Here is a 16,125-nt window from a genome sequence, read left to right as displayed (position 1 = left end):
GGAGTCTGAAATGTTCCAGAATCTAGAACTTTTTTGAGGTTAAAATTCACATTTAACCTCAGAGTAAGTCATAATTGAAATGAAGTTGCACCAGAAATAATGTCTGGTATCACCTTCAGGCTGTATGTATGCAGTGTGTGATGGAACTTGAGTCCCACCCCCAAGATATCCTATTATGTCTATGTAAATATTATGAAACCGGAACTAGCACACTATCCAAAAACAATTCTAAAAGCAAGGCTGTGAATGAGGGTGCTTAGCACGTGATGGCTTTCTGTCTGTGTGCTTTTCCTCCTTTACAACTAAAATTTTTGTTTTGAGACAAAAAGATGGCAATTGCATACACACCCACATTGCCATCACTGTCGCATACCCCTTGACAAATGTACATTGCATTATAACTAACTAGTCATGGAGACAGCACATCTACTTGCCCCCTCTAAACCACAAAACCCATCACATACTCCAGTTCACCTAAGTACATAAGACACACACACACACACTGAACGTCCAATGTGTAGTTGCTTCAACACTATATAGAAACACATCACTTATCACACTTCTTAAAGATACACATCAAACACACCTGCTGTGGGATGGTCTGTATGTCAAATGTGTTGCTGATTGGTCAATAAATAAATCACTAATTGGCCCGTGGCCAGGCAGAAAGTATAGGCGGGACAAGGAGGGGAATAGAGCGGGGAAGTGGAAGGCTGAGTGGGAGAGACACTGCCAGCCGCCATGATGAGAAACAGCATGTAAAGATGCCGGTAAGCCATGAGCCATGTGGCAAGGTATAGATTAATAGAAATGGATTAATTTAAGCTGTAAGAACAGTTAGCAAGAAGCCTGCCACGGCCATACAGTTTGTAACCAGTTTAAGTCTCTGTGTTTACTTGATCGGGTTTGAGCGGCTTGGGACTGGCGGGTGAGAGAGATTTGTCTTGACTGTGGGCCAGGCAGGAAAACTCTAGCAACACACACCACACACTCACATATAACACACACCCATATCCCATACACTCACCATATACATCCACCACATATATTATACACAAGTCACACAAAACCCACACAAGCCACATGTGATATTTAGGTACCACATAACGCTTATGTATCTAGAATAACACAGCTCACATCTCACAACACAGCACACACATAATGTACATGAACACAGGCATATAACATAAACACCAAATGTATACCACCATGTGCTACATAGACACACATGCCATATAGACAAGTTGCCCAAAGTACACATCACATATACTATATACACATATGTTCATGCCACAAGTAGGGACATAGAAAACAAATACAATATAAGCACATTCTGCCACCCACACCGTATGTCATTTAGACCACCTACACCATATCCACCCACACCCGCAGTAGCACATATATCACACAGCACTTGCACAAACATGCCACACTCGTACCATGCATCCTACACACCATGTAGTTCCACTCAACTACAAAAGAGAGGAGGTATGCATGCACACAAATGGCCTGTACTCAAGAAGCTTCTCCTCAGATCTCACCTCCTACGCACAGAGGGGAAGGCTCAACATATCTGAGTTCAAGGCAGGTCAGTGATCCAATCTGATGGAGAAAGGGAAGAATGGGTAGGCAGTGAGAAACTTGGGGGCCCAGTGAGACGCTGTTATCCACACTGCTTATATCTACCCTGCTCACCGAGTCTACTGCCTCATGAAACATCTTAGGTGAATCTTCCACAACATATATCGTATCTTCACTGTCTGCAATTTCACTCAACTACAAGAGAGAGGAGGTATCTTGAGACCCAAGCCAGGAGACAGAGGACAAAGGGGGTCTCCAGATGTGAGACACAACCACTTGTCCTCAAGTGATGATGACTATGAAGTGTGAAGTTCTGAGGACAACTAATTCAACCATTAGGTGTGTTTCCACAGTGGAACCTGTTGTTTGTGTCTCCTGGGACAGATAGAGACCATCCTCTGGGAGGTCTAGGTGATGACCTTTGAAAACTTTCCCCAGGAGGCTTCAGAGGGCACCTGCTTACCTGAGCCAAGTTACCTGTTTTCTGTCATAGGAGTCTAAACCAATACAGTAAATATATGCCCCCAGGCTCCGAGATCTATCAGCCTAAGAGAAAGGAGGTATCGATTACATAGTCAAAATGCACAAAATGCCTGGGAGGATAGGTCAGACTCACCTCCTTCTTAGACTCCCTCAGTACTTGTGGTGACAGTTCCCCCCAAATCACAGCGATGATCAAACTAGTTCTGTTAATGCCTGACAAAGAAGCAAAGAACAGAACGTTGGATGGGGCCTGCAGGCCCAGTACTGTTCACAACAGGCAGACCTGGTGGTCCCCCCTCCTTGGCCTCCTGAGACAGGAGCCCAGACACAGTGCATCACCCACTAGCTAAAACCCCTGGAGAGTTAGGGCCCTGCCTATCAGGTGGCCGGGACTCCCAGTGTTCTTAAACTACAGAATCGGTGCCCTAAGGACATACCATAAATCCAGCCTGTCCCTGGATAGCAGGAGGAAAGGGCAGCCCTGCCAGTGAGGTTTGTGCCAACTCTAGGCACGTTCCCAGGACTGCCCTTCTGGCAATGGTAGGCACAGGGAGTCAGAATCACAAATTGGAGTGTCTTAGACAAAAGACTCCCAATTCCCTTAACATTTTTTCCTACATGGTCCAACCTATTCCAGACAAATGCCACAGACCTCCAGTCTGGAGGGTCATGGGTCCTTGCTTTGCATGGAAGTTGTGCTGGTTGATACATGAGCCCAGGAGGCAGGCCAAACAAAGGGAGAGGGGAAAGTAGCCTAATAGCCTAGGAGGTAATTGAGCCCTGGCTTCCAGCACAGGCTTCCCAGTCTGCTCAGGGCCTGTGTTTTCTCCTTTCTATTTCTAAGCACATCTGTAGGCCAAGGACCAGTGAGAACAAAGCCAACACATGACCACACGCAGCTTCCTCCTGAGTGGGGTGCTCTGCTCAGAGGGACCAGCTGCGCAGATAGGGGAGCACTGGCTTCAAGAGTCAGACTTGAGGAGATCCCAGATCTGCACACAGACTCTGTAGGGAGCTCAGTTCTGTGGGTCCCACTCTGTTGAAGGTGCAGGCGGCTCACCCTTCCAGCTGATCATTTGGAGCTGTTCATTCGCCTGCCAGGAAATGGAGAAAGCGTGGTGACGATGGGCTGAGATGGCCCCGGCGTAGTCTACACTGTGCCAGCACCCACATGTGGTTCTAGCCCTCCGAACCTTTTCCAGTCCTTTGTATAGCACTGTTGAGCCTTCGATCCTCAGCCTCTCAACTCTGGTGAGCTCATAGCGGATTTTCACTCTGCAGTTGAACGAGGGTGAGGTGAGGCACGCTGACAGTGCCAAGCCAGCTCCAAGCTCTTGCACAGATTAGCTCACTGTGCGGACTACGAGTGTGGGGCAGGCACCAGGTCCTGTTACTCCCATTCTGTCCTGAATCTTTCTCTGGCCCATTAGCACTGAGGAAGTTCAGAAGGTCCCATAGGATGGTCCGGTTTTTCTCTGAGGTCATTATTACCTCTGAGCATTCAGACTTTGGGTACCCTGATAGAGACCCTGCTTGTACCACTCTCGAGGCACAGGGTGGCATCCTGGGGATGTATGTCTGAGCCACAGGGGCCCCACATTCCTAATGGGAACCTAATGCCACAGTCACTCTCCTTTTCTCCAGTGGATGGGGCTGAGGAGGACCGTGCCACTCTGTTGGACCGTGCCACTCTGCTGAACCACTGCCTGGCTCCTATCTCACGGCCTCAGAGACCTGGCCTGCCTTTCTTCCTTCTGTTCTACTGAAGACAAGCACCCAACCTGCTTAGACCTGGGCCTTGCTGCAGACTCCATGTCCAGAAGACCTGAAGTTGGGAGTCAGACCTAAGGGCTGTCTGTGAGGCTTGTGCTCTTAAGGCTGGACAAGAACATGACCTGGTGAGTGCTATTGGAGCACAGGACACCCTGGGCAGGCCGGGCTTTCTCCTTGTGACTGTTCTAGGACAGGAAGGATATGCATGTGGGATTTAGGATAATCCAATATGACAAGGATGAGCAGGGCTCGGCCAGTGACCTAGAGTGAACTTTGAGTAGCTTTCTGTTGGGACAGTGAGACCCTGCTAGGGACTAAGCTTCAAGGGTCCCATGCCTGACCCAGCTAAACCCTGCCTAGAAGCTGAGGACAGCATGCCCACAATCCTCAGTGAGGGCCTAACCAGGGCTTGCCCACCCCACCTCAGCCCTTCTTCTCTGTCCAGCCCAGCCCCTTCTCTCCTATGTCCGGCCTAGCTCCATTCCCCCAGTCCAGCCCTCTACCCTCCGCCTAGGTCAACTGCCTCCTTTCTGCTCAGGTTAACCTTTTACTCTCTTTTACTTTTACTGCTGGCCCTCTGAGTTCCCTGCAAGTCTCCTTACCATAGATGTCCTCTCTGCTACCTCAGACTCAGTCAGGTCTCTCCAAACGCAAGCCACAGGCACATCCACCAGGCCTTCCTTGGACCCTGAGGAGAGCCCTCCCCTGCTCCTTCTGGAATGCTATCTCCGTTAGTTTGGGGCTTGTCCCACTTTTCTCCTTGCTTCTAGCTTTCCGCTAGGGCCCTACACAGAGGGTCCCCACAACACCACACACCTCCAGTCCTAAATATTATTGTCTCCTCTGCCCTCACCCCTCGTTCTGAAGGAATCCCAGACCGGGCATCCAAAATTCTTCATTTCAGACAGACAGAGGTCTCTAATTTTTAGCCTCTGGGACTGTGGGCACAGAAGGGCCACCCTCCCCAGTGGCTGCCTGTCCCTCATACCTCCCCATAGCACCAGGCTCTGGGGATTCACAGTCCCATGCTGAGGTTTCTCTTTCTATAGTCAAGGGGGTACTAGATGCTCTCCCCACATCCCAGCACTGTCCTTTGGTTCCCATGTATCTCTCTGCTTACCCTACTGATTCAGGTAGACAGTGGGCAGCTCAGAACAGGACACATACAGGCAAAACTTGGAGGGGACACATATATCTGCCCTGACAGCTCCCTAGATTCTATGTTTTTTCACAGCCAGGGCCAAGGGAAGATTCTGGAATGATGGAGGGAACATGGAGAATTCCTGGAGTTGCAGGGTCTTTGGGTACTAGTGAAGCAGGGACTTAGGGAGATTGCTGATCTGAGGCTGGAAGTCACTGTGGGTACTGGCCAGCCACATGGGGGGACACTAGGGCTTCCACTGGGGACAATGGAAGCCCCACGAGGGTCTTCCAGGAGCTGGAAACTCCTTGCTGTCCAGCCCACCAGACAAGCCTTGGAGTTCAGACAGTCCCTACCTGTCTGAGGTGAGATACATTTGGACTGTGCCTCGGTAGTCATAGAGAATGAAGGACATCCGCAGTTTGGGGCTGAGGATAAAATACAGCCTGTGAGAAGCTGATGTAACAGGTCAGTAGCCTTACAGGAAGCAACCAGGGAGGGGGCAAATGACAGATCTCTGCTCCCACCCCATCTCTTCTGCGCTGGGGACATTCCACAGGTAGGGAGTTCAGGCAAATTTGGTGAAAGATTCTGAAGCCTGTGGAGATGTAGGGCTCCTGGGAAGAAAGGATGCTAAGATGGCCCCCTGTTCCCCTCCTGTGCTCCAAACCCAGCACACAGAGACACACATACGCATACAAACATGTGCACACATAGACACATACATAAGTGAAATTCTAGTTTCTGTTCTTTGCTGTGACAGAAAATCCTGACCAAAGTCAACTCGGGGGGCAGGGGAGGGGGGGGAGGAAAGGGCATCTTTAGCTTACACTTCCAGGTTATAGGTCACACACAATATCAGGGAAATCATGGTGACAGGAGCTTGAGACAGCTGCTCAAATTACATCCACAGTCAAGAGCAGAGAGAAACAAACACACCCATGCTTGTCTGCTTCACTTGGCCTCTAGAGTTCAGGGCACTAAGAGCTGGGTCCTCCAACACCTTCAATTAATGATCAAGGCAAGCCCCCAAAGATGTGAGCACAGGTCAGTCTGATAATTCCTCAGATTCCCTTCCCAAACCCACAGAGAAAGCTGACCCGAGCTCCTGGGAGCTCATGGGCTCTGGACTGACAGCTGGGGAACCTGTATGGGACCAAACTAGGCCCTCTGAATGTGGGTGACAGTTGTGTGGCTTGGGCAGTTTGTGGGGCCCCTGGCAGTGGGACCGGGATCTATCCCTAGTGCATGAATTGGCTTTTTGGAGTCTATTCCCTATGGAAGGATACCATGCTCAGCCTCCATGCAGCGGGGGAGGGCTTGGTCCTGCCTCAATTTGATGTGCTAGACTTTGTTGACTCTCCATGGGAGGCCTTACCCTCTGAGGAGTGGATAGGAGGTGGAGTTGGGGGAAGGTTGAGGGGAGCGGGAGGAGGGGAGGGAGGGGGAACTGTGGTTGGTATGTAAAATGGAAAAAAAATTAAATAAAAAAAGAGGGATTCTCTTCGCAGGTGATGCTAGCTGGTGGGAGCTGACCTCTGACACTATTGGCACACACGCTGAACAGCTGAATGACAATGACATCCCTTCACGGGGGGCCTCCCTCCCACCTGGCCCTTCTGTCTTGTCTTCACTTGTCCAGTCCACCTTTTCTCACCCTTGCTCCCCATTTCTGAGGCAGGATTAGCCAGTTCTGAGAGGTCCGCGGGACCCTTCTGCTCTGCCCCCTGGCTTTCCTAGCACGCTAGCTTTGACCTGTGCTCCCTCCACAGGGGATTCCCATGCCCCCCAAACCTCATCTGCCTGCCAGTGGGCCCCTCCTGACACAAGTCTACAGGGTGCAGGCATACTTCAAGTATTTCTCCACCATATCTTCCCAGGACGTGAACAAGTCAGCCCATTCTTTCACAGCGCGGGACCTGCAAGGAAGCGAGATGCAAGTCAGCAGAGCCAAGTGCATCATGGGAGAAGGAATGCTTTCTGCCTTGCCTTCTTCCGGCAGACTTCTAGAAGGGCCACTCCCTCCTGCCACATGCTGACCACAGCCACCGTCCTAGGAGGCTCCCACCTGCCCGCAGGTAGAGATCCTTTCTGCAGGCCTGTGTCACCCCTTTCTTAGGACACTTCAAATTCCTCTCACCCCTCTAAATTTCCCAGCACTCAAAGGACGGGTGAAGACGATCTTTCCAGAAGGCTGAGTGAGCCTTAGCCGTGGAAAATGAGTGCTTGAGACTAGTTTTAAAAAATTAGTATTTTTTAAAAGCAAATGTGCAAAATAATGGGTTTCTTTACAACATCTTCATCCTCATACATCATTCTACTTTTCTCATATTGCCCCCCACCAAATTCCCCCTCTCCCTTTGGTCTTCCTTTTCTTCCTCCTTCTTTTCCTCCTCCTTCTCCTTAAAAGTCTCCCTTTGATATCATCATCATCATCTTTAACAACAGCAACGACACCACACACACACACACACACACACACACACACACACACACACACACGTTCCCCACATGCTGAAGTTGCTTAGCATCCAAGCTTTCTTAGCAGCCTGCAGAACCTAACCATCCTGGATGGGAAGGCTGCTTCATTCAGGCACCTCCAGGTGAGGGAGGGCACAGGCCTGGTCACTGCTAGCCTGGCACCACAGTTCCCAATTGGTAACATAAGCACAAGCCTTTCCAGGTCTGCCTGCTAGACCTCTTCACAGCCTTCTGTTTAATAGAATATTAACACTCCGAAGAGATGAGGAAACCCACTCCAAATATGGGGCAGTAGTATGAGGGTCTAGGGCTGATACATATATCATGGTCCTAGAGATGGTATGAGGTGAACTGACACTGGGCCTGGGGCTCTTTTCTGGACTGTGTTAGATCAGACCTTTTATGCTATATGAATCAGAGGCATCTAGCATTATGCTCTATTTCTCTTTCTGGTGATCATGAATGCGACCTTCCAGAAGGGGATACTCATATGTGTGATTGTCACACTCCATAAGCAACCTCATCCTCTCTACTGTCTCTGTTGGGCTGTGTCTCAAACTTGGTGCTAGATGATCTGACCCTAGCAGCATCATTACTCATGGTACACATGGGTACTAGGCACACATGCATCATGCTTTCCATCTTGGTCAATCTCATGATATCAGCTAATTCTTTTTCAATAGCAGAAAAAAGTGAAGTTCCAAAAAAGCAGCTTTTATTTATTTATTTTTTTGAGAATATTCATAGCCAGCATGGATCTGAACTCAGATTTCTCCAAACCCCACATACTGTTCATGCACTTGACTGACAACTGCTGGGTAGCTAAGCCCTAGACTGGACACTCATCCACAATACTCACTTTCCTAGCTCTCAGACTGACGTGTAAGATAGCTCTTTTACCAATGAATGGAGACACTGCTTTCTTTCTCATTATTCTTTTGCTATCTCCCCCACTCCCACCAAGTGAGTATTTTCCCATAAAGGCTCCTGGGGAGCCAGAGTCTCTACCCCATTCATATACGCTGGGGGAGTTTTCAGCTCAAGAGGCTATTCAAGGAGGATCTAGATTCTAGAACACAAGAAAAGACAAGGTACAAAATGAATGGAAAGGGCCTTAGGGTGGACAGGTATCTCAGAAACAGGCAGTATGGAGCAGAGCTTGACCTTTTATCACACACCACCACATTCATATGTGAGAAAAGTGATCAATAGACACCTGAGTGTGTGTCCAGTGTCAACATTTGAGATTAAAACATCAGAATAATGTTGCCATGTTGGAAGGGTGGTAGAAGTGGGACAGAATAATACAGAGGAGTAGAAATTAAGGAAACAAAATTCTGGTTTGCCTTTAATAGAAGTTGACAGAGTGTGCATAAACCACACATCAGGAGAAGGTCGTCAGGAGATGCCTGGTACCAGAAATGAATGCATATGTTACCATTCCAAAACATAGGGAAGGGAGCAGAGTGAGGATATACTGGACCAAAGCAAGACTAAAAATCAGCTGGGTAAACTCCAAACTCCAAATTCTGCATCTCCATATATGGTATCAAAAACATTCTTCAGTTCTCCAAATCTTTTCAGCTTTGTTGATTGCAACATACTTCTTTCTCTTGGGCTTGTTCAATTTTCTGTTAGCAGCTTTCCTTGGCAGGTATCCCATGGCTCTGGTATCTCCAACATTTTGGGGTCTCCAAGACAATCCAGGCTTCATGAAATGGCCTCTCTAGGCCTCCGCACAGGGACACCCTGGCACATGCCTGGCCTCTGCAGCTTTCCTTAGTAACAGAGGAAGATTCCATAACCCCTTTCTTCTATCCTTGACTGTAATCCAGAACCACATGGCTGAAACTGCCAAGTTCTGCTGCTTGCTGGGGCTGGAACACGGCTCCCTTGTTCATCTTTACCAGCTTTCATTGTTTTATTTATTTATTTATTTATTTATTTATTTATTTATTTATTTATTTATGGTTTCCTTCACTGCCTAAGCTTGACTGTCCTGAAGCTGAATCTGTAGACCAGACTGGCCTCAAACTCAGAGATCCTCCTGCCTCTGCTTCTAAGTGCTGGGATTAAAGGTGTAGACTACCACACCCAGCTCTAAGCTTTTCTTTAATCCCTTTTCACAAGTTGTAAACTTAGCTGGGTAGGATCTTGCCCTAAGGTCATCACTCCCTTTATTCCATTTCTTTATCTGTTTACCGCCTTGAACACAGGACTTAGCTCCATTCTACTTCCTAGAGCTCCATTTCTCCTCAAATTATACATAGTGTATTTTTCCTTTCTCAGTTTGCATCTTTTCATTATAAATCTTCATTAGAGTTAACACTAGTAACCACACAACAGAGTCTATACTAGGCTGTTTTGAGATTTCCTCTGGCAACAGAATTAATTCAAAACTCTTCACTTTAGCCTCAGTCAGACTTCTCAGACAAGGGCAAAAAGCAGCCACATTCTTTACCAAAATATCACAAGAAAGATCTATAGGCAACATACTAAAATTCTTCTCTGAAACCTCTTGAGCCAGGCCCCCAGTTCATTAAATCACACTCAGCACCACTGTCTTCCATGCTCCTACTAGTATGCCTCATTAAGCAGTACTTAAAGCACTTAACTACTTTTTCTAATCCATAGTCCCACAGTCTATATGCCTTCAAACAAAATCATGGTCAGGTCTATTACAGCAATACCCCAGTCCCTGGTACCAACTTCTATTTTAGAGTTTCTATTGCTATGAAGAGATACCATGACCACAGCAACTCTTATAAAGGAAAGCATTTAATTGGGTGGCTTACAGTTTCAGAGGTTTGATTCATTAGCATCATGGCAGGACATGGTGGCATGCAGGCAGATATGGTGCTGGAGAAGGAGCTAAGGATAAAGAAGGAGCTACATCTTGATCAGCAGGCAACAGGAAGTGATCTGAGACACTGGGTGTGGATTGAGCATATATGAGACCTCAAAGCCCACCTCCACAGTGACAGACTTCCTTCAACAAGGCCACACCTGCTCCATCAAGGCCATACCTCCTAATAGTGTTATTCCCTTTGGGGCCATTTTCTTTTAAACCACCACACCAAGCATGGAATTCTCAAAAAGAAAGAAAAATAATTTTAAAAATTTGGACAAGTGGTGGTGGTGGGGGCAGATGTGCAGTTAACAAATGGATTTTATACCACAGAGAACTAGAAAATGAAAAATAAGTGTGATGCTCTCAGAGGAAATAAATAAAAACAACTATAGCAGAGTCAAATAAAATTGAGAATAGAAAAATTGAGAGCTGTGAATGATTCATGACATAATTCTTTGGCAAGATGATCAAAATCAACAAACGTTTATCTTGGATGATCAAGACTGAAAAAAGCATGACTCGCATGACTAAAATCATCAAATGGAGGTAAAATACGATTGCAAATCGACCAGGAGTAAGAGAAGGAGAGTATCAACACTCAGACAACAGGAATAACCTGAATCTCAGACAGAACAGGATGATTGCTAAAAACACACAGTCTACCCACACTGAATGCTGAAGAGAGAATATGAACAGATTTGGAAGTGGTAAGAAGACAAAATCGGTATTGAAAACCTCTCACCAAAGAAAAGCCCGAGACCTATGGCTCTGTGTGTGTGTGTGTGTGTGTGTGTGTGTGTGTGTGTGCGTGTGTGCATGCATGTGCATGTATTTGTGTAAAACATATGCTTTGTTTCTAGAAAAACAATAAAAACCAAACCAAAAGTCATGTCGTGCACAGACTGGGGAGTTGGAAGACACAAGTTAGATGTTTACGGAGTGTTTTGTGCATGCTCTGTAACTTTTGTTAGACCCCTCACCTTCTCTGCCTAGTCAGGGTCATGTAAGACAGACACTCCATATGTGGTGCCTGGATAAAGCAGAACTCAGAGGCCCAGCACGTAGGGAGTGATCATGGAAGTCACAGGTGGAGGGAGTCCAGCTACTGGAAGGAGTTATCCTCTGGCTAGACAGCGCCACCAAGAAGCAGAGCACCACAGAAACTTCAGTCATCATCAGAGGGATGACAGAGCCTATTTTTTCCATGACCTCTGCAAAGGAATATCATTTGACATTCAAAGCCTGGCAACCCCACCCTCCCACCATTGCACTGACTCTGTTCAGGCTGTGAGCGCTCCAGGGGCCCCCGTGCCACAAGGGAAAGAGTTTGTAGAGACGTTCGCTGGGTAGGAGCCATCACCTGCTGCCACTGTGGGAGGCCATGAGTGACAGAGATGAGAGGGTGACAGGACTCAGCACCAGCTCGCTTCAAACTCAGCCTTCTGCCTAGATTATAAACCACTGCTTGAGAGTGTGTGAGAGGTTCTAAGTCAAGGAAGCAAAATAAACTAAACAAGCCCCCCCCCCCAAGTGGGAAACAAAGCCTCTGCTTTTGTTTGCCCAACCTGGGAGTGTTGGTTAGGCTCCGAGCACCAGAGACTAGGAATCCTCCTAATTGTGTTCCCTTCTGCGTCCCCAGGCTGCAGAATTCCTGTGCCCATTCATTCCAAGTGACATTAAATTCCACACTCCGGTAGACAGCTACCCCTGTAGCTCAAGGAAGAACAGAAGCGGGAATGCCTTTCAGCTCCCAAACTCCTATACGTCAGTTGAGGCCATCATTCCTGTGTACGAGCCCCCTCAACTCTCTCTCTATTTCCACTCATTTTCTGGCACAGGTTTCACCCCTGTGGTAGGCATCTTTCCCACTGACTTGTGTCCCAGTTCACCAGGAGAAGCCTGCCTGCACTGGCTCTGCCCTCCCTACGGCCCGGTGCGTGCCTGCACATAGACGTATCCTCTAGACGAAGTGTGGGGGTGGGAGCTTCCTTGCAGGATGTTGGGGACAGTCAGTCCTGTTACCCTGGCGATACCCTAGTCGACTAAAAATGTGGAATAAAGGACAGCTCTTCTCACACAGGGAAGTCAGGCTCAGGGGTGACAGACCTGGGGGTTATGTGACAAGAAAGGTCAAGGTTGCATCTCCCCCAGCCAGCTATGAAGCTTCCAAGGAAAGTATGAAGGGTGCTTCGAAGGCTAAAGGCACCTGGAGGGAGCTGACAGGTGCCCTGAGAGGAACCAAAGGAAGACCCTTCCTCTTTTTCCACAGGAAGCGGTGGTCTTTTCTCAAGCTGCTGCCCAACCATCTGTCCCGGAAGTCAACAAGGGGAGGGCTGGCACTCTCAGACGCTGAAGCCCCTTCACCAGGAGGAACTTGCCCAAAGGATGCTGGCTGCAGAGGGAAACAGCAGGCAGAGGAAAGCCAGGCCAGAGGAGGAGGCGTCAGGCAGAGGATCAGGGAGCCTCTGCCTCCACACAACTCAGAAGCCGTGCCTCCACACAACTGAGTCCTAAGAGCAAAGGCTCGAAGTCCCTCACAGAGCCAGGACAGCACCTTGTCTCTTGTGCATGGCTGCCACAGACGCAAAGTCTTGACAGAGAGAAGCCTGGGTGAGAACTATGGGCTACACAGGGGTTGGGCTTGGGGGATCCATCTGCACTGTTGAGGCAGATGGTAGAGGACAGGGAACACAGACCTAGGGAAGCCTCGTGCCTGGCCCCCACCCACCCCACCTTAGCCTTTTCTCTTCCTTTTTAGACGGTCTAAAGCAGATTCAGCCTCTTCTCACTTAGACTCGCTGGTGCCCAGGCGAAGGGAAGGAAGGAAGCTGGAGCCTCTGATTCTGGAGCTCAGTGACTCCCATGTGCTTTATCCAGCAGCTCACCCTACCCAAAGGAGGCAGGGAAAGTGGCGCCCCAGAAGGCAGGTCCCGGCTACGGAGTCTTAGCTGGCTTTCCATTGCTGTGGCAAATACCATACCCACAAGCTCTTGGGAGAAGAATGGGTTTATTCCATTTTGGAGCTTACAGTCCATCATGAAGGGAAGTCAGGAGAGGAACTCAACAGGAACCTCAAGGCAGACACTGAGTTAGAGACCATGGGGAATACTGCTTGCTGGCTTGCTCCCCATGGCTTGCTCAGTCTGTTTTCTTATACAATCCAGGACCACCTGTCTAGATGTGGCACTTCCCATAGTGGGTTGGACCCTCCCACATCAATCATTAATCAAGAAAACGCATCACAGGCTCACCCACAGGCCATCTGATGGAGGCTTCTTCTCAGTTAAAGTCCCCCTTTTCCCAAATGACTTTATTTTGTGACACGTTGACCAAACCCAACTGGCACGGCAGCAGTGAGCACCACTTCTCCTCAGTGTACCGGAGCTGCCCTGCTCTGAACCTGGTTCTTCAAGCAGGCAGCCATCAGTTCCACCTCACCCCTGTCCACCGACTTTTCTTCTCTGTCCACTTCAGGCTTGTGGGAGTTGCCCTGGTTTCTATCTCCCTGCTCCTTAGGTTACACCCAGCCACCACAGGACTTGCAATCTGCATCCTCCCAGCCACTCCACTGCAGCCCCAGACCCATCCTTCACCCTTCCAGGCAGACAAAGTGCTCCTTAGGAAACACCTGTTGGAGCCACCCTCCTTGGATAAAAACCTTTTCCTTAGCGACACCCACTTAGATCTGCCCGTCCTCCTCATCTTCCTTCCTCACACCTTCTCCTTATACTGTGATCCGACTGCAATCATTAGAAGTTTGAACCCCAGACTCTTTGTCCAGGTGGCTCCCTCCCCTGGTCTTCAAAAGCTACTTGACCTAGAAAGCAGTGCACACTCATTTTCTTCAAATTTAACAAAGAAACCAAAGAAAATGATGAATGAAAAGCTGGACAAAATTGTTTTCCCTCTCCAGGCATAAAGGAAATCAGAGAGATCCAATTCTTCGGTCTTTGGTTTTCTTTTTGAGACAGAGTTTCTCTGTGTGACATCCCTGACTGTCCTGGAACTAGCTCTGTAGGCCAGGCTGGCCTTGAACTCATAGAGATCTGCCTGCCTCTGCTTCCTGAGTGCTGGGATTAAAGGCACGTGCCACCACCGCCCGGCTAACTCTCTGGTCTCACTCACAGACTTCTCCTGCTTCTCTCCTGGCAGAAGCTATCATACTGCAGGCCTGGTTCTGCCAGGGGATAGATGTACATGGAGACCATCTAGGCAGGGCAGCAAGGGCTACTCACTTGTCAAAGACGAAGTAAACATCAAAGTCGCCATCACAATACTGCATAACATCTTCCTCATCGTCCTCCACTTCCTCCTCAGTCTGTCTGGGCTTCCATTCTTCATCTGTATGGAACCTAGCAGGGTCCTCATCGTAGGGTTTTTGGTCAGACTGAGAGTACAGGAAACTCTGGGCTGCAGCAGGTGGCGTAGGCGACAGTAGCAACAGCAGCAGGTGCACCGAGAGGGACACCTGGGGACTACAGTCTTGCATTTTCTTGGCCGTGAGTCTCCTAGAAATGGGGGCTCTGTGCCAAAGTCTATGCAGGCTGAGTTCTAGCCACCTCTGACTTCTTTCTGTGCTGGCTCTGCCTGCACTTAGGGACAATAGCCCTTGTGTCCTCTCACTAATGCTCACTGCTGCTCTCCACTTGGTGGCCTCAGAGCATAGGGACCAGGGTCATAGCTGCTCTGGGGCATCCTGCCTCTCACTGCCTGTACAACCCTTCCCCCAACCCTGGGGTTGTGATGGACAGGGAGGTTGACATGGTGACTTTGTGACCTGCCCCTTTGCTCAGTGCCTTCATGTAGACAGTGCCAAGAGACAGTCACAGGACCTTTGCAGAGGTTTCAGATGAGGCCTCCTTGTCCCTCATCACAGCTCCTCACAGAGGTCCTTAGGGGCCACCTCAAGGAGCCCAGGCATTTTCTTCACTAAGAAGGTAGCAGAGAGAGTGAGGTTACCAGGTCACTGACGAGGAGGAGGCTAAAGGGCCAGGAAGCCTGTGTGTGGAAAGTGTGAGGCCAATTGTGTGTCCTCAAGTAAGCCAGGCAATAGCAGGATCCAGAAAGGGATGGAGATCATGTTGTTGCTGCTAGCATTCTCTGTGAATGGAAGTAGTCCAGCCATCCACTGTCATGTGACAAGCTGCCCGATCTTGGTGACTTCACACAGAACCATTGCATTGTGCTCACAAATTCCATGGGTCAGACCCTTGGGGAGTGTGGGGTGAGAGGGTACTTGTGACAGGGCTCCTGGGAAGACTTCAGCACCTGAGCCAGGACTTGTGTGGTGGAGACTGAAAGTGTCTGGAAGCTTCTTCACTGCTGCCTGTGGTACCTGGTCGAGAGGACTCCAAAGGCACATCTGCGACTGTTCACAGAACCCTTGTATCTATAGATATCAATGACTTGGGCCTCCTCACAGTGTGGTAGCGCCAAGAGGAGTAGACTTTCCTGATGGAGGCTCAGAGCTTCGAGAGTATCTACAGGGAGCAAGGTCAAAATGTGGAGCCCTTTATGACATCACCCATATCTGCAAGTCAGAGCTCCTGCATCAGAGGTTCAGAAACAAGGACACAGCCCCCAGCTCCCAGAGAATTGTGGGGGGCTTGGCCCACGACTACCCCACTGCATCACAGCATTTGCAGTGGCAGAAAAGATGTGTTAAGGGGAGACACACGCACTTAAAAAAGGGTTCAGAGCCTTCCAACCGAGGGCAAACAAGCTTAGAAATACTCTGATCAATTTTTTCTTTATATGCACAAAATCAAATCTGATAAAATTATTCTTAATAAATTTAAAATAGATCTTTTAATTC

This window comes from Peromyscus californicus, unplaced genomic scaffold, assembly GCF_007827085.1.
Source record: "Peromyscus californicus insignis strain IS unplaced genomic scaffold, ASM782708v3 Scaffold_12__1_contigs__length_115047231, whole genome shotgun sequence".
NCBI classification, from domain to species: domain Eukaryota; kingdom Metazoa; phylum Chordata; class Mammalia; order Rodentia; family Cricetidae; genus Peromyscus; species Peromyscus californicus.
Note: the sequence above shows the minus strand (reverse complement) of the source record.